This window comes from Salvelinus fontinalis, chromosome 19 (assembly GCF_029448725.1).
Source record: "Salvelinus fontinalis isolate EN_2023a chromosome 19, ASM2944872v1, whole genome shotgun sequence".
NCBI classification, from domain to species: Eukaryota; Metazoa; Chordata; class Actinopteri; order Salmoniformes; family Salmonidae; genus Salvelinus; species Salvelinus fontinalis.
The window spans coordinates 3,553,661-3,573,409 of NC_074683.1; positions in this window are offsets into that span (position 1 = coordinate 3,553,661).

The following is a 19,749-nucleotide window of genomic DNA, read 5'->3' on the forward strand; positions in this document are numbered from 1 at the left end:
GCTACATTTTCAGATATTATACGTTTCTAATTTTGTCAGAAATTAATTTCATTGCAAGTTCAAGTGTACTTAACAAAACACAGAAGACTACATGTCTTAACAAAACACTTCACCAGATGATTACATGACCCATCAAGGTAGCCAGGTGTGCCGGGAGGGATTAAGGCCATCTTTTGTATTTGATGAACATGTGTACATGTCTAGACAAAAGTGACCCATCTACTTAGCTAAATGTGGCTGGGAGTTGGTTATAGCATTTCCTTAACATCAAATTAGACAAGTGTGTCGGGTAAGCATCATCAAATTATTATAAAATATTTATTTGAAAAAAATTCTGGACACTTTCTGTTTTTGATATTGCTAATCTGCAAGTAACCATTTCACTGTACTGTTTACACCTTCTGTATCCTTTACATGTAACAAATCAACTGTTTATTTCATTTGATATAGTGAGTGTTTTACCAGAGATGGTAATGTGAAGAACAACATTACCTGCACCAAAGTCAGATTAGGATATGGGCCAAGGACTAGGTTAAGTGTATTTTTACCTGGAGTTTTTCCATATTGTAGGCTACTACTTTCACAACTTTTAGTCTTGAAATATTTTGTTTTTTACTAAAACGAATCACTCTGTTTAGCAAATGGCCTCACATGTGAATCCTTAGAGATGGGTGGGGCCAAGGCTTAAGAGCGTGTCAATGATGCTGAATGGGTGTAGACAAAGTAGAGCTCTCCAGTAGGTGTACCAAACGTTCAAGGGCCATTTTCTCAAAAGTGGGCTTAAAAGTGTTACAACTTTCAGAGCAGAATGACTTTCCCATTGGACTTCAACTGCAGTGTATGATATACAATTTTCTAGCTCTGAGTCTGTACTTCTATCCAATGTAAACAATAAAAAATAAAAAAAGATTTAAAATTTTGCTACATAAGACGGAATCAAGGCGGTCGGTCGGTCACATATAACCTACAGTAAAATCAAATCCAATTGTATTTGCCACAGGTTTAGGGAGACCTTACAGGGAAATACTTACTTACAAGCCCTCAACCAACAATAGAGTAAAAAAATATGAGTTAAGGAAAATATTGACTATATAAACTGAAGTAAAAAATAAGAGCAACAATAAAATAACAATAATGAGCTATTACGAAGCCTTTTGGACCTAGACTTGGCGCTTCGGTACCGCTTGCTGTGAGGCAGCAGATAGAACAGTTCATGACTAGGGTGGCTGGAGTATTTGGCAATTTTTAGGGTCTTCCTCTGAAACTGCCTGGTATAGAGGTCCTGGATGGCAGGAAGCTTGGCCCCAGTGGTGTACTGGGCTGTACGCACTACCCTCTGTAGTGCCTTGTGGTCGGAGGCCGAGTAGTTGCCGTCCCAGCCGGTGATGAAACCAGTCAGGATGATCTCGATGGTGCAGCTGTAGAACCTTTTGAGGATTTGTGAACCAATGCCAAATCTTTTTAGGTTCCTAAGGGGGAATCGGCATTGTCATGCCCTCTTTTATCTGGAGTAAATCCTCCGCATCTGACTCGTTAAAGAAAAAATCTTTGGTCAGTTCGAGGTGAGTGGTCGCTGTTTTTATATCCAGAAGCTCTTTTCAGTCATAAGAAACAGTGGCAGAAACATTATGTACAAAATAAGTTACAAACAATGCGGAAAAACACACAAAATAGCACAAATGGTTAGGAGCCCGTAAAACGGCTGCAATCTCCTCTTGCGCCATTCATTGACTACTAAAACAAATAAAAAAAAATAAAAAATACATTCTATTATGTTCTTTTAAATATTTAGATTTTCATATTATATTGTTACCGAAGACCTTCATAAACACAACCAAAGGATACTTTTTCCTCTATCAAATGTATTTATTAGACTGTCCAAAAGATGCATCATTGGCTTGACGTGAGGTTCCTAGAGACCTGGAATTTCTAGTGTAAATCCATGTGGTGCGATGAACAAGTGCATTCTTCAGGGAGCATCTTTGTATTATGGGGGAAATAGCTTTCAGTAGACTCAGCAACCCTAAGTGGGTCATCGTGCAGACACACACACAAGCTCACGTTGGAGAGTCCAAAAGGAAAGACACACTCTGACCACGAAGGAACAGTAGTCAACTGCCTCCACCTCACTTTTATACACAATAAAGCACTTGAGCAGCATGACCATGAATATTACTGACAACTTTATACATTTCCCACCTACTCTAAAAGTCTGGTGTGTGTGTAAGAGAGAGAGAGAGAGAGAGAGAGAGAGAGGAGATGGCTGCCAAGGCCTGACTTAGTGCAAGAAGATTAATGTGGTAGCCTGAGGCTGGACAGCTGCTATAGAGCCGACCGGCGGTCTTACTATCGCCACTGCCAACAAATATATAGCAAAAACAGGCCAAAGCCTGAATCTAGCACTGGTGATTCCATGAGCCAGCTGTATTGTTGAGAAAGCCTCTTTCCACAGTACAGCTGAAGACATACGGTGCCTTGCAAAAGTATTCATCCCCCTTGGCGTTTTTCCTATTTTGTTGCATTACAACCTGTAATTTAAATAGATTTTTATTTGGATTTCATGTAATGGACATACACAAAATAGTCAAAATTGATGAAGTGAAATTAAAAAAATACAAAAAGGAAAAGTGGTTTGTACATATGTATTCACACCCTTTGCTATGAAGCCCCTAAATAAGATCTGGTGCAACCAATTACCTTCAGAAGTCACATAATTAGTTAAATAAAGTCCACCTCTGTGCAATCTAAGTGTCACATGATCTGTCACATGATCTCAGTATATATACACCTGTTTTGAAAGGCCACAGAGTCTGCAACACCACTAAGAAAGGGGCACCACCAAATAAGTGGGACCATGAAGAGAAGGATCTTTCTAAACAGGTCAGGGACAAAGTTGTAGAGAAGTACCTATCAGGGTTGGGCTAGAAAAAAATATCTGAAACTTTGAAAATCCCACAGAGCACCATTACATCCATTATTAAAAAATTGAAAGAATATGCCACCACAACAAACATGCCAAGAGAGGGCCGCCTACCAAAACTCACGAACCAGGCAAGGAGGGCATTAATCAGAGATGCAACAAAGAGACCAAAGAAAACCCTGAAGGAGCTGCAAAGCTCCTTCAGGTTGGAGTATCTGAGATTGGAGTATCTGTCCATAGGACCATTTTAAGCTGTACACTCCACAGAGCTGGGCTTTACGGAAGAGTGGCCAGAAAAAAGCTGTTGCTTCAAGAGAAAAGTAGGGGGAGACTCCCCAAACATATAGAAGAAGGTACTCTGTTCAGATGAGACTAAAATGTAGCTTTTTGGCCATCAAGGAAAACACTATGTCTGGCATCAAACCCAACACCTCCATCACCCCGAGAACACCCTCCACACAGTGAAGCATGGTGGTGGCAGCATCAGGCTGTGGGGATGTTTTCATCAGCAGGGACTGGGAAACTGGTCAGAATTGAAGGAATGATGGATGGCGCTAAATACAAGGAAATGGGGGTGAACACTTTTTCAAGCTACTGTAGGTGCGTGGATCAGAAAACCAGTCAGTATCTGGTATGACCACCATTTGCCTCATGCAGCGTAACACATGTCCTTTGCATAGAGTTGTTCAGATTGTTGATTGTAGGCTGTGGAATGTTGTCCCACTCCTCTTCAATGGTTGTGCGAAGTTGCTGGATATTGGCGGGAACTGGAACACACTGTCGTACACGTCGATCCATTGCATCCCAAACACGCTCAACGGGTGACATGTCTGGTGAGTATCTAAACCATGGAAGAACTGGAATATTTTAAGCTTCCAGGAGTTTTGTACAGATCCTTGTGACACGGGGCTGTACATTGTCATGATGAAACATGAGGTGATTGTGGCTGATGAATGGCCTCAGGATCTCGTCATGGTATCTCTATGCATTCAAATTGCGGTCGATACATTTCAATTGTGTTGGTTGTGCGTAGCTTATGCCTTGCTCATACCATAACCCCACCGCAACCATGGGACACTCTTTTCACAGCGTTGACATAAGAAAACCGCTCGCCCACATGATGCCATACACCCTGTCTGCCATCTGCATGGTACAGTTGAAGCCAGGATTCATCCATGAAGAGCACACTTCTCCAGCATGCCATTGGCCATCGAAGGTGAGCAATTGCCCACTCGGTTACGACGCGGAACTGCAGTCAGGTCAAGACCCCGGTGAGGATGATAAGCACGCTGATGAGCTTCCATGAGTAGGTTTCTGATAGTTTGTGCAGAAATGATTTTATTGTGCAAACCGACAGATTCATCAGCTGTCCGGGTCACTGGTCTCAGATGTTTCCGCAGGTGAAGAAGCCGGATGTGAAGGTCCTTGGCTGGCATGGTTACACGTGGTCTGCGGTTGTGAGGCCGGTTGGACGTACTGCCAGATACTCTAAAACAACGAGGCGGCTTATGGTCAAGAAATTAACATTACATTCTCTGACAACATCTCTGGTGGACACTCTTGCGGTCAGCATGCCAACTGCACGCTCCCTCAAAACTTGAGACATCTGTGGCATTATGTTGTGTGACAAAACTGCATATTTTAGAGTGGCCTTTTATTGTCCCCAACACAAGGTGCACCTCTGTAATAATAATGCTGTTTAATCAGATTCTTGATATGTCACATCTGGATGGATTATCTTGGCAAAGGAGAAATGTACACTAAAAGGGATGTAAAAATTCTGTGCACAAAATTCGAGCAAAATACACTTTTTGTGAGTGGAACATTTCTGGGATCTTTTATTTCAGCTCATAAAACATGGGACCAAGACTTTACATATTTTTGTTTAGTATAGTGAAGGTTAAACAAATCAAGATGGGTCGGTAGTTGTTTTTAGATCCCACATCCAGTGCACAAACATGAAATGGCAACTGCCTCCTCCCTTGTATACTAAATTTACCATCTATTGACTTTCAATGCATATCTTCGCTGCATCACAGGTTCCATTGTGGATGGATAAATGCTAGGCCCAGATGTAACATATGGCCTGACACAGACTTTTGTTACGTTTTCATTGTGGAGAGCTACTGGAATAGAATAACACGTATACTGTAGTTTTGCTTGGCCGAACACATATCCTTTTGTATTCAATAGCACCATACAGAAGTAGCAATTAGAGAAGGTGCTGAGGTCACTCTCTGGCTCCACATGACAGGTCCAACCTTCTGAGTGTCCTTTAACACCTCCTTTAGCCAATGAGGGTGCTGGCAGGTTGTAGGTGAGACAACTCAACAGCCAGTATGATTGCCTGCATACCTATGGTGAGATCCTACATTGTTCTTGTTTACCTCTCACAAGTCACAATGACATATAGCTCCGCGACTGAGAACATATATTGTTGGAATATGTGTGTGTGTGTGTATGTGTGATAATTGGTTTAACATAGCTGTGAAAGGTAGGTTTGATTACCAAAAACGCAGAGACAGCCTACATGGAGGAGGAGAGGTCCCTGGAGTAATGGTGCCAGGAAAATAACCTCAAAATCAAGGAGCTGATCGTGAAGTTCAGGAGATGACCATGAGCTTTGACAAGTCATGAGAAAATGGGAAAAACCAAGGTCCGTAACTTCTTGGACATGGATTAATTAAACACTTTATAATCTAGGCGTTTGGTACACTTGCCGTTAAAAACAGACTGAGGGAGCAGAAGATACAGCAGTATTCCAGTGTGGTAGGATGTAGATTTGATTGGGATCCCCATTAACCAACGCCAATGGCGACAGCTCGTCTTCCTGGGGTCCGACACATAACAAGAAAATACATTTACAATTTACATACAGTACCAGTCAAAAGTTTGGACACACCTACTCATTCAAGGGTTTTTCTTTATTATTTTTACTATTTTCTACAAGTAGAATACTTGTGAAGACATCAAAACTATGAAATAACACATATGGAATCAGTAAGTAACCAAAAAAGTGTTTAACAAATGAAAACATACTTTATATTTGAGATTCTTCAAAGTAGCCACCCTTTGCCTTGATGACAGCTTTGCACACTCTTGGCATTGGCATTTTTTTTTTTAAAGATAACACAAAATTAAAGGCTGCTGGTAAATTAGCCATGAGTGAAACGTATGTTTTAAGGAGAGAGAGCAGTAGAATGAGTTGGTGACTATTGATTGCTGATCAGGTAACTACACTTCAGTCATGATTGAACAACAGGGCGCAACATAATGCAGCACACACATAACATACCACAACATTAAAGGCTGCTGGTACAATTAGCCATGAATGAAACCTATATTTTAAGAAGAGAGAACAGACAGAGTTTATAGAGATACAAGTTTGAGACAATGTCACATAGGTTTAAGAGAACTTCACGCCTTAAAAGTGATTTATATAATTTTGGAGCCATTTGAAAATTCATTACTGATGTAATCATGTTATCCCAGATTTTTGTAACACGCAACATACAGTACGGGGGCATTATCAAAAATTAAAGTAGCTGTGAGAACTCGTACAATCCCTGGATGGGTAATACTTTCTAGTGTCCTTTGGCATTCCCAGAAACCCACTACAGTACAAGACACAGCAAACAATTGCTGACGTGTCTCTCACCAGCCACCCATATCGCTGACAACAAGATCATTGGAGGATATTAAGAGACATGCCTCTGTTTTTTTGGTCTACCTCTAGCCCCCCCCCCCCCCCCTCAAGCCGATGTCTCCATGATGCACTACTCCCTCACCTGGTGTTGAGTTGAGCTGCCGTTGCAAAGCTGGGAACACGCTGATAAACACAGGCTTTTGGCAAGAGAATGAAGGATATTGTACTGTTTGTTTTGTGATCCACCACTGACAGTGATTTAGAAAGGTATGGCATTGTTGCAGCCTGAGTAACCATGATGATGGCTAAAAGTAGAACCTGCATGTACCAAACGATAAGGACCTACCTGCTGGCAGCATTGTTTTTAACCAATAAATGTCCTTGTAACATTTAAGTACAGTGACTTGCAAAAGTATTCACCCCCCTTGGCATTTTTCCTATTTTGTTGCCTTCAACATGGAATTAAAATAGATTTTGGGGGGGGTTGTATCGTTTTAGTTGCCTACCACTTTGAAGATGCTAAATATTTTTTGATTGTGAAACAAACAAAAAGTAGGAAAAATAAAACTTGAGCGTGCATAACTAAAATATAGTTATAACCCCCCCCAAAGCCAATATTTTGTAGAGCCACCTTTTGAAGCAATTACAGCTGTAAGTCTCTTGGGGTATGTCTCTATAAGCTTGACACATCTAGCCACTGGGAATTTTGTCCATTCAAGGCAAAACTGCTCCAACTCCTACAAGTTGGATGGTTTCTGCTGGTGTACAGCGATCTTTAAGTCGTACTACATATTCTCAATTGGATTGAGGTCTGGGCTTTGACTAAGCCATTCCAAGACATTTAAATGTTTCCCCTTAAACCACTCGAGTGTTGCTTTAGCAGTATGCTTAGGGTCATTGTCCTGCAGGAAGGTGAACCTCCGTCCCAGTCTCAAATCTCTGGAAGACTGAAACAGGTTTCCCTCAAGAATTTCCCTGTATTTAGCGCCATCCATCATTCCTTCAATTCTGACCAGTTTCCCAGTCTCTGCCGATGAAAAACATGGATGGTGTTCTCGAGGTGATGAGAGGTGTTGGGTTTGCGCCAGACATAGCGTTTTCCTTGATGGCCAAAAAGCTCAATTTTAGTCTCATCTGACCAGAGTACCTTCTTCCATATGTTTGGGGAGTCTCCCACATGCCTTTTGGTGAACACTGAACGTGTTTGCTTATTTTTCTCTTGAAGCAATGGCTTTTTTTCTGGCCACTCTTTCGTAAAGCCCAGCTCTGTGAAGTGTATGGCTTGAAGTGGTCCTATGGACAGATACTCCAATCTCCGCTGGGGAGCTTTGCAGCTCCTTCAGTGTTATCTATAGTCTCTTTGTTGCATCTCTGATTAATGCCTTCCTTGCCTGGTCCATGTGTTTTGGTGGGTGGCCCTCTCTTGGCAGGTTTGTTGTGGTGCCATATTCTTTAAATTTTTTAATAATGGATTTAATGGTGCTCTGTGGGATGTTCAAAGTTTCAGATATTTTTTTTAACAAACCCTGATCTGTACTTCTCCACAACGTTGTCCCTGACCTGTTTGGAGAGCTCATTGGTTTTCATGGTCCTGCTTGCTTGGTGGTGCCCCTTGCTTAGTGGTGTTGCAGAGTCTGGGGCCTTTCAGAACAGGTGTATATATACTGAGATCAATCAACTTAGATTGCACACTGTTGAACTTTATTTAACTAATTATGTGACTGCTGAAGGTAATTGGTTGCACGGGATCTTTTTTAGGGGCTTCATAGCAAAGGGGATAAATACATATGCACGCACCAATTAAAAAAAATATATTTGTTAAAAAAATTTAAAACAAGTAATTTTTTACATTTCACTTCACCAATTTGGGCTTCACCAATTTAGGCTTGCATCTTCAAAAACGAAGAAGAAATATCAGTTTTAGTACAGGGACACGGACTTGGAAATTCTTGTTTGCGCGCACCATAAAGACGGAACGCACCTGCTAAAATCGGTTTCCTATTGAACATACTTCTTTCCGTAAGAAATACACTGCTCAAAAAAATAAAGGGAACACTTAAACAACACAATGTAACTCCAAGTCTGTGAAATCAAACTGTCCACTTTGGAAGCAACACTGATTGACAATACATTTCACATGCTGTTGTGCAAATAGAATAGACAAAAGGTGGAAATTATAGGCAATTAGCAAGACACCCCCATTAAAGGAGTGGTTCTGCAGGTGGTGACCACAGACCACTTCTCAGTTCCTATGCTTCCTGGCTGATGTTTTGGTCACTTTTGAATGCTGGCGGTGCTTTCACGTCTCCTGATGTACTGGCCTGTCTCCTGGTAGCGCCTCCATGCTCTGGACACTACGCTGACAGACACAGCAAACCTTCTTGCCACAGCTCGCATTGTGCCATCCTGGATGAGCTGCACTACCTGAGCCACTTGTGTGGGTTGTAGACTCCGTCTCATGCTACTACTAGAGTGAAAGCACCTGCTTGAAACATGTTGGTATTACAGACTCAGACAGGGAGAGGTTGAAAATGTCAGTGAAGACACTTGCCAGTTAGTCAGCGCATGCTCGGATTACACATCCTGGTAATCCGTCTGGCCCTGCGGCCTTGTGAATGTTGACCTGTTTAAAGGTCTTACTCACACTGGCTGCAGAGAGCGTGATCACACAGTTGTCCGGAACAGCTGAAGCTCTCATGCATGTTTCAGTGTTACTTTCCTCAAAGCGAGCATAGAAGTTATTTAACTCATCTGGTAGGCTTGTGTCACTGGTCAGCTCTTGGCTGTGCTTCCCTTTTGTAGTCTGTAATAGTTTGCAGGAGCTGCCACATCCGACGAGCGTCAGAGCCAATGTAGTACGAGTCGATCTTAGTCCTGTATTGATGCTTTGCCTGTTCGATGGTTTGTCGGAGGGCATAGTGGGATTTCTTATAAGCTTCCGGGTTATAATCCCGTTCCTTGAAAGCAGCAGCTCTACCCTTTAGCTCAGTGCGAATGTTGCCTGTAATCCATGGCTTCTGGTTGGGGTATATGCGTATAGTCACTATGGGGATGATGTCCTCGATGCACTTATTGATAAAGCCAGTGACTGATGTGGTGTGCTTCTCAATGCCATTGGAAGATTTCCGGAACATATTCCAGTTTGTGCTAGCAAAACAGTCCTGTTGTTTAGCGTCTGCTTCATCTGACTACTTTTCTATAGACCGAGCAACTGGTGCTTCTTTCTTTCATTTTTGCTTGTAAGCAGGAATCAGGAGGATAAAATTATGGTCAGATTTGCCAAATGGAGGGCGAGGTAGAGCTTTGTATGCATTTGGATCTAATATTTAGACTTTTAACTTTGTTTATGGCATATTTCACGAAACAATCTTCAGATTTGTTGTATAGCTTGTCTTCTTTGTGAGGCTCCATCCTATACTCTTCTATACTTCTATGCTGTGATGTGCTGTACTGCTGTATACACATTGTTACGCCTGTCAGTCACCCAGCATGCGTGTGAGCACCCTGCCTAACCTGAGTGATAAAAAAAACTCTGCTTTACACGCTAGGAAGTGGGGACACCAGCTGGCGGACATTAACAACAAGAAATATGGCCAAATGGTGACTTGAACTTTTAAAACTGTTCTGTCGTTCGTAGTTAGGTTTCTCTCATGTAATCTCTGGTTTAAAGAGCAATGGACTGTTGCAGCTGATGAGTGTGTGTTGTGTGTGTGTTTTGTATGCATGTTTGTGTGTGTGTGACTTGGAGCCAAAGAAACATTGAACACGCTCCAACCCACCATCAAAGCTAGCACCATATCACAGCTCATTAGTGTTGACTACTTTGCCAAACCAAGTCATCTCTCTCTCTGTCTATCTCTCTCTCTAGCTCTCCCTTTCTCTCTCTCTTTTCCTGCTGATGCACTAACATGAAAGGCACAGACTACAGGTACTGTTTGACAAGTGCAATTCTCCCCATGACTCGGAGGCATTCTCCTTTTTCTACTGTTTAAAAGATCGCAAATCTCCCCTAAGCCTTTTATGTTTGAATAATGTTGTTTGGGAGTGTAAGGGTGGTGTGTTTCAAATGAAACTCTAGTCGAGTTTATTTAGAGGGCATTGTGTTTTCTGTCTGTGTGTGTGCGTGTGTGTGCATGTGCGAGTGTGCGTGTGTGTTTGTGTGTGTGTAGCGGTAAGTTCAACAGGTTCAGAGGTTGAGGATGGAGTTGTTTACTCTGAGACTGACAGCTATTGTTCCCCAGTGTTTGCTTTTGGTTTCTGTCCCTCTCTGTGTGTGTGCTTGTGTTATTGTGTGTGTTGACTGCTCTCCAGCTGGGTCTGCCATGCTTCACAGTGTCTTTATCTATTCTGACAGGGAGGAGTTAATTGATGGTTGCTGTTGAATACATATGAACACTTGAATACAAACAGACATTGACATTTATGGCCTTTATAATTGTTTTGGCTTTTGGCACTTGGCCGACAGCGTGCCTCGACAATAACACCTCTCTCTTGGGTAGCTATTCTGTTGGGCAGATGCTGTGTTGTCTTACATAAAAATGATAACACGAAAATAAGTGTGTATTTGTGAACGAGAGTCAGAGAGAGAGAAAGAGAGAGAGAGATGCTATGAGACTAACCGGTCTATCACTCTCTCTGACCACTTGTCCTTGCCTATATTTTCTCAGCTGGACAGCTGCAGTGAAACTTAACCCCGCTGCACCTGGACTCCCCCCAAAATGTCCCACTGGTTCTGGGAATGAAGCCATACGTTTCCCGACCGGTAAAAGAGAACGTTTTAAAAAACGTTCTGAGATCGGAAGTGAACATTGAGCCTATTTTGGAAATGTTCATTGTTTGGTTGCAGGGATGTTCTGAGAATGTTTTACTATTGTTCTCTGAAAGTTTTCCTGTGAGGTTTTATTAACATAATGGAAATTACAGGTTATTTGAAGGTAATTAAATAACATTGTGAGAACATTTCAATCACACTGTGAATAACACTGCTAGCTTAGGTTAACTATTTTGAACTCCAAGCACAGACAGGACACATGCAAATTAATTTGCTTAGACATTAATGATAGAAATATATTTTTTTATTATGGCACGCCATCAGTGAGATTCTAATCTACGATCTTTTGTTCTCCAGCCATGAAATTAGAACCAACACGGCATCAGGAAGGAGCTAACATGCCATGTTTGTTTTGTACTCATACAAAGCTGTTAATCTTAGTCTATTCAAACAGACTACAATTTGAAGGAACAAAGCACTCATTAAGATCAGGTGTGGCCAACACACCTGAAAACACTTAACAAGATCTCAGAACGTGATATGCTAGCTGGGTATCCTGCACCATTCCCAGAACACTGTGGGAATGTTGTATGCAAAATATACATAGGGCAATCACACTCTCACCAAGCTCTAAGAAACATATGGTTCTCAGAACGTGATATGATAGCTGGGTATCCTGCACCATTCCCAGAACATTGTGGGAATGTTGTATGCAAAACAACTATAAGGCAACCACGCTCTCACCAAGCTCTAAGAAACATGGTTTATATGCTAGCTGGGTGGTTATTATGCAATATAGTGTTATGGTTCTTGTTATGCCCTGTCCTTTTCATTTCGAAAGGGCATTCATGTACTCCTATAAAAAGGCAAATGTGCTGTTGTGTAAGTGTCCATTATTTAAAAAATAATAATTTCTTCTCAGGCATAGTCAGAGAAGGAAAGTGAGAGAGGGCACAGAGAGAGAGAGAATAAAAGAGACTAGAGATCAGACCAAATATACACACGTGTCAGCACACAGCCGCAGACCCTGCCTATCTAAGCCAGAACACTTACAGGTGCACTGTACCTCCCAAGATGCACTCTGTACACTGCCCAAGTAATCACATGACACACCCACAAATATAGCCATCCTCAAGTGTGTTTGTCTGACAGGGCGATTTAAGTCATTCACATTAATCAACACCAGAGAAATCATTTTCACCATGGATCAAATGTAAGCCATTACTAGCTCCAGAGCTCTTCTTATGAGGGGGATTGAACTGTAGCTTTACAACACTTTTTATTTTTTATATCATTTTTTAACCCAATGCTGGCACTTCATGGATAGTTCTTAGGGGCTACTTGAATTGTAAAGCGAAATGTGGAAGCCAAAATATATTGTGTATAAAAATAACGTATTCTACACCATTTCACAGACATGAACACATAGCAGCGGGCCAGTGTGTGCATTACAAGTAGACCAGTGAGTCGAATACACCTGGTAGAAAGTCAGATGATCAAACATCGCCAATAGGGCATGGAGAAAAGGGAGGGTAGGTAATGTACCTTTATTTTGATAGACCCTTTGTTTTTCTGTCACTTCTTTCTCCCTCTCTCTCTCTCTCTCTCTTTGGAATAGATGCAGCAGATCCTTTCAGCAGAACAGAACTAGTGGAGAAGGATCTATCAAGAAAAATTCCTGGGCCTGTTTTTTATCTGGGTTTATTTTGTTGAGAAGCCTATTAATATTTTAATAACCCCTGTTAAAGAGAGCAGCAACAGGAAATGGATTAACCTGACATTTACTAGCCCTGGAAGTGTGCACTTGCAGTGGGATGTGTGGCGCACCCATACTTTAAATGGCCTTTTAGTCTGGGAGTTTAGGGCTATCATCTCTAGGAGTTGGCTGAGGATTTGGGGCTGAACCTACTCCCAATAAAATGTACTGTGGGTTTCACGTTTAATTTCCTGTGATTGGATTCGGAGGAAGAGAGAAAAGAATAATCTCAACAAAAAAAAAATAACGAGTTGGGAGCTGTGGCATCAAGATCAGTTTGTTAAATTGGTTGGTCCCAGTAATGGGTTGGGCGGTTGGGCTATGCACCACAAAGAATATTGCCTTTGTATGCTTCGACTAGACGGGCTGAAAAGTACTTATTTCCAGCAATGCAAGCCTCCACTCCGCAGACAAAGCTGTGCAGTGTTCTTGCGTTTAATGTAAAGTTTGCTCAAGCTGATCCTTTATTTCACGTGTAGGGCCCAGATAAGGTGCAGGTCGGGGGGAGGGGGGGGTTTAGTCAACCACTGTCCATGACAGGTGCGCAGTTGACCCCACTCCGTTCAATTCAGGATCAGGTTCCAGCCTTTTGAGCATTCAGTGTCTTTGCTGTTATGTGTTTAACCCTGATAAACCTGACTAGCGTACTCAGGGATCGGTTTTAAGTTACACCAACTGCAGTAATAATACAAAGAAGGCATTGACGTACATATTCAAAATAGTTTTTAGTGATTTACCTCCATTTCAATTTAGCTATACCACAGAGAGTCATCATACACTGACTATACAAAACATTAGGAACACCTGCTCTTTCCATGACATAGACTGACCAGATGAACCCAGGTGAAAGCTAGGATCCTTGTTAAATCCACTTCAATCAGTGTAGATAAATGGGAGGAGACAGGTTTAAGGAGTATTTTTAAGTCTTGAGACAATGGAGACATGGATTGTGTATTTGTGCCATTCAGAGGGTGAATAGGCTAGACAAAAAATGTAAGTGCCTTTGAACGGCGTATGGAAGTGGCAGGTGCACCGGTTTGTGTCAAGAACTGCAATGCTGCTGGGTTTTTAACGAACAACATTTTCCCATGTGCATCAAGAATGGTCCACCAACCAAAGTCCATGCCCTGATGAATTGAGGTTGGTCTGAGGGAAAAAGGGGGTGCAACTCAATATTAGGAAGGTGTTATTCATATTTTGTACATTCAGTGTATTTCTACCACTGTTCACAATGTAGGGGAGAGTGGGGTAAGTTGAGCTAAAAGGGTGAGTTGAGGTCCCTTGTTTTTAGGAAACCATAGACCAAATTAATCATTAGACCAAATATTTACGAATAGGTCATCAGTCTGCGAAAAAAGAAACATGTAAAAAGTGGTAAGCAAGTTACGTCCAAAAAAACAGATTTTGAGGTCATGAAAGTACATCTTTGTAGTTGTGTGGAATAATATAGTCAAAAGATTTGCCTTGGGGTAAATGTAGCCAATGACCATGGGGAAAGTGAAGCAATAGCTAGTTGAGCAAAAAAAATATTTCTTCCCAGGTTTAATGCACGGCATTATTGCTGGAATATGAGGTAACAACAGGGCCTGTCCTATGTTAAAAGTGTTTTAAAAAGTACAAAGCGTTTGTTAGGCAAAGAAGCCCAAGACAGAAAGAAATATTAAAAGTTTACTTTTGGAATTATCTTGTCCGAACGACTTAGTATCTCATTCAAACGACTTAGTATATTGTTTTAATGATTTAGTTTATAAAAAAGGTGGATAAATGTCAGAACCTGAAGTCAAATTAGTAAAATTGTGCTCTGGCATTCAAAAGCAACCCTATCAAAGAACTGGCAATGAATAATCATATAAATGAATGGAATCAGTGAATGAATGGCTGAACCAATGGTCTGACAAGCACATCTGGCACTGCATAATAAATTAGGCCTATTTAGACAAAATAACAATTAAGGATCTGCACTTTTTTTTCAATTTCCGCCTAAAATGACATACCCAAATCTAACTGCCTTTAGCTCAGGACCTGAAGCAAGGATATGCACATTATTGATACCATTTGAAATTAATGTAGGAGAATATAACACATTACATCTGGTTAAAGATAATACAAAGAAAATAACATGCATACAGTGGGGCAAAAAAGTATTTAGTCAGCCACCAATTGTGCAAGTTCTCCCACTTAAAAAGATGAGAGAGGCCTGTAATTTTCATCATAGGTACACTTCAACTATGACAGACAAAATGAGAAAAAAAATCCAGAAAATCACATTGTAGGATTTTTTATTAATTTATTTGCAAATTATGGTGGAAAATAAGTATTTGGTCACCTACAAACAAGCAAGATTTCTGGCTCTCACAGACCTCTTCTTTAAGAGGCTCCTCTGTCCTCCACTCGTTACCTGTATTAATGGCACCTGTTTGAACTTGTTATCAGTATAAAAGACACCTGTCCACAACCTCAAAAAGTCACACTCCAAACTCCACTATGGCCAAGACCAAAGAGCTGTCAAAGGACACCAGAAACAAAATTGTAGACCTGCACCAGGCTGGGAAGACTGAATCTGCAATAGGTAAGCAGCTTGGTTTGAAGAAATCAACTGTGGGAGCAATTATTAGGAAATGGAAGACATACAAGACCACTGATAATCTCCCTCGATATGGGGCTCCACGCAAGATCTCACCGCGTGGGGTCAAAATGATCACAAGAACGGTGAGCAAAAATCCCAGAACCACACGGGGGGACCTAGTGAATGACCTGCAGAGAGCTGGGACCAAAGAAACAAAGCCTACCATCAGCAAGGGCATTGAAGATGAAACGTGGCTGGGTCTTTCAGCATGACAATGATCCCAAACACACCGCCCGGGCAACGAAGGAGTGGCTTCGTAAGAAGCATTTCAAGGTCCTGGAGTGGCCTAGCCAGTCTCCAGATCTCAACCCCATATAAAATCTTTGGAGGGAGCTGAAAGTCCGTGTTGCCCAGCAACAGCCCCAAAACATCACTGCTCTAGAGGAGATCTGCATGGAGGAATGGGCCAAAATACCAGCAACAGTGTGTGAAAACCTTGTGAAGACTTACAGAAAACGTTTGACCTCTGTCATTGCCAACAAAGGGTATATAACAAAGTATTGAGATAAACTTTTGTTATTGACCAAATACTTATTTTCCACCATAATTTGCAAATAAATTCATTAAAAATGTGATTTTCTGGATCTCTTTTTTCTCATTTTGTCTGTCATAGTTGAAGTGTACCTATAATGAAAATTACAATACCTCTCTCATCTTTTTAAGTGGGAGAACTTGCACAATTGGTGGCTGACTAAATACTTTTTTTGCCTCACTGTATATATTTTTTTTGTACCATCATCTTTGAAATGCAAGAGAAAGGCAATAATGTATTATTCCAGCCCAGGCACAATCTAGACTTTGGCCACTAGATGGCAGGAGTGTATGTGCAAAGTTTTAGACTGATCCAATGAACAATTGCATATATGTTCAAAATGTTGTATCAAGACTGCCCAAATGTGCCTGATTGGTTTATTCATACATGTTCAAGTTCATAATTGTGCACTCTCCTCAAACAATAGCATGGTATTCCTTCACTGTAACAGCTACTGTAAATTGGACAGTGCAGTTAGATTAACAACAATGTAAGCTTTCTGTCCATATCAGTTTTGGAATACTGACTGTCCAAACAACAAGTTAAAAGTGACCAAATCGGATTTGTGTGTGTTCATACAGTAGTCTTATTCTGACATTGCTACGCTAGTTGTCATAACAACGATGGGTGTGTGCACAGTGGTTTAAGCTGATTGGTGGTGGTGCTTGTACTTCCTATCACTACAGTATTGTAACAACAATGCCTGCCATGGTGATTTAAAAGGCAAAAATGCATTCAAATGATTAACAGGAAAAAATTGATTGTGATTGTGTTGAATTGTGTTTGGAAAATAAAGATAGTTATGGTCTTAAAAAGTCAGTGGTAGTATTTTATTCAGAACAGAAGTTTGAAGGTGGCTTAACTTACCCTGTCCTGTGACACATCTTACCCCATACCTAGGGTAAGTTATGCCAAGAGTCCACTTTAATGTAATTTTTACACGAATTCAGATTATTTCAACATCCTGAAATATATGTAGATATCTTTGTTAGAAATTATATTATGCAGTGCATTCCTAAAGTATTCAGACCCCTTCACTCTTTCCACATTTTGTCACGTAACACAATTATTCTAAAATGTATTAAATCATTTTTTCCTCAATCTACACACAATAGCCCATATTGACAAAGCATGTTTAATTTTATTTTAAATGTTTTATTAAAAATAAAAAACAGAAATACCTTATTTACATAAGTATTCAGACCCTTTGCTATGAGACTTGAAATTGAGCTCACGTGCATCCTTTGTCCATTGATCATCCTTGAGATGTTTGTACAACTTGCTTGAGGGTCCCCAAGAACACAGTGGCCTCCATCTTTCTTAAATGGAAGAAGTTTGGAACCAACAAGACTCTTCCTAGAGCTGGCCGCCCGGCCAAACTGATCAATCGGGGGAGAAGGGCCTTGGTCAGGGAGATAAAGAAACTGATGGTCACTCTGACAGAGCTCCAGAGTTCCTCTGTGGAGATGGGAGCAACTTCCAGAAAGGCAACCATCTCTGCCGCACTCCACCTATCAGGCCTTTATGGTAGAATGGCCAGACAGAAGACACTCCTCATGACATCCTGCTTGGAGTTTGCCAAAAGGCACCTAAAGGACTCTCAGACAAGATTCTCTGGTCTGATGAAACCAAGATTGAACTCTTTGGCCTGAATGCCAAGCGTCACATCTGGAGGAAACCAGGCACTGCTTATCGCCTGGCCAATACCATCCCTATGGTGAAGCATGGTGGTGGCAGCATCATGCTGTGGGGAAGTTTTTCTGCGGCTGTTATTGGGAAACTAATCAGGTTTGAGGGAAAGATAAAAAGAGCAAAGTACAGAGAGATCCTTGATGAAAACCTGCTCCAGAGTGCTCAAGACCTCAAACTGGGTTGAAGGTTCACCTTCCAACAGGACAACGACCCAAAGGACACAGCCAAGACAATGCAAGAGTGGCTTCGGGACAAGTCTCTGACTGTCCATGAGTGGGCCAGCAATAGCCCGGACTTGAACCCTATCGAACATCTCTGGAGAGACCTGAAAATAGCTGTGCAGCGAACCAATAGCTGTTCTCACGATCTGACAGAGTTTGAGAGGATCTGCAGAGAAGAATAGGAGAAACTCCCCAAATACAGGTGTGCCAAGCTTATGGAAGTAGCCAAGAAGACTCGATGCTGTAATTGCTGCCAAAGGTGCTTCAACAAAGTACAGAGTAAAGGTTCTGAATACTTATGTGAATATGATATTTCTGTTTTACATTTTTAATAAATTAGCAACAATTTCTAAAAACCTGTTTTTGCTTTGTCATTATGGGGGAAAAAAACGATTTATTCCATTTTAAAATAAGGCTGTAATTTAACAAAATGTGAAAAAGTCAATGGATCTGAATACTTTTCGAATGCACTGTATTTCCATTGACGGAGTGACGCTGAATGAAAAAAATGGCTCAACTTACCCCACTCTCCCGTAAGAGTAATCTCTTCATGCCAGAAGGTACTAATTGGAACATATTACAAATATTTATTTAACTAGGCAAATCAGTTAAGAACAAATTGTTATTTACAATGACAGCCTACGCCAGGCCAATTCTGCACCGTCCTATGGGACTCCCAATCACGGCCGGTTGTGATACAGCCTGGAATCGAACCAGGGTCTATAGTGACACCTCTAGCACTGAGATGCAGTGCCTTAGACCACTGTGCCACCCTGGAGAGGTTAAACAAAATGTTAAATAAAATAAATACATATTTACAGCGAGATGCTCAATGCAATAAGTCCAACTTTAAATTGACCTACATTTTTCAATTCAGGCACGATGACTGAATTCCCATTCTGAACAAAGGGAGACAGTAAATAGTTAAAAAACAAAGAATTTCCCTAGGAGATGTACAGTACAGTGCACTATAGTACCAACCCAAGGTTTGTTCCTATGATTTTGGTGTACTCCACCATGTTTACTGGAGCAGAGTTCAACACAACCAGTGTTTAATTTAAGTCCCAATGAATGACCATTCATTTCATGGCCGTCTGACAGAATCGGACAAAAGTCAAAACAACATGCAGCGAGAATGTGTTTCAGGGATAATTGAAGGGTTTGGAGTAGCCTACAGCCTGTGTTGGCAAGGACTAGGCTGCCATTTGAGATCTACTGGTTTGGACAGAGAGCAACAGTAACCAACGGTTATTCAGCTGATATGGTTATTGCTCATTTGCTGTAGGCTTCTCTTTTTGTTATTGTGCAAGCCTTGCAGTGTCTTTCTTTTTTTTTTGAAGAAACTTGACCTCCAACTCCATACACCAATGTGAGGATGTGTCTGTTGTCCAAGGTCTCCATTTGGAGCTTAGAGGATTATGAATTATGATCATGAATTCAACCATTGTCAGTTTGGTGAAACTCAAGGACTTTCTACAATAATTCAAATCCTGAGCATGGCCAAAGGCAAGCAAGCCCCAGTTGGAGAATAGACCATCAAAAGCAGATCCCCCCTCATGGACTGACTATCTTTACAAGTTGTGTT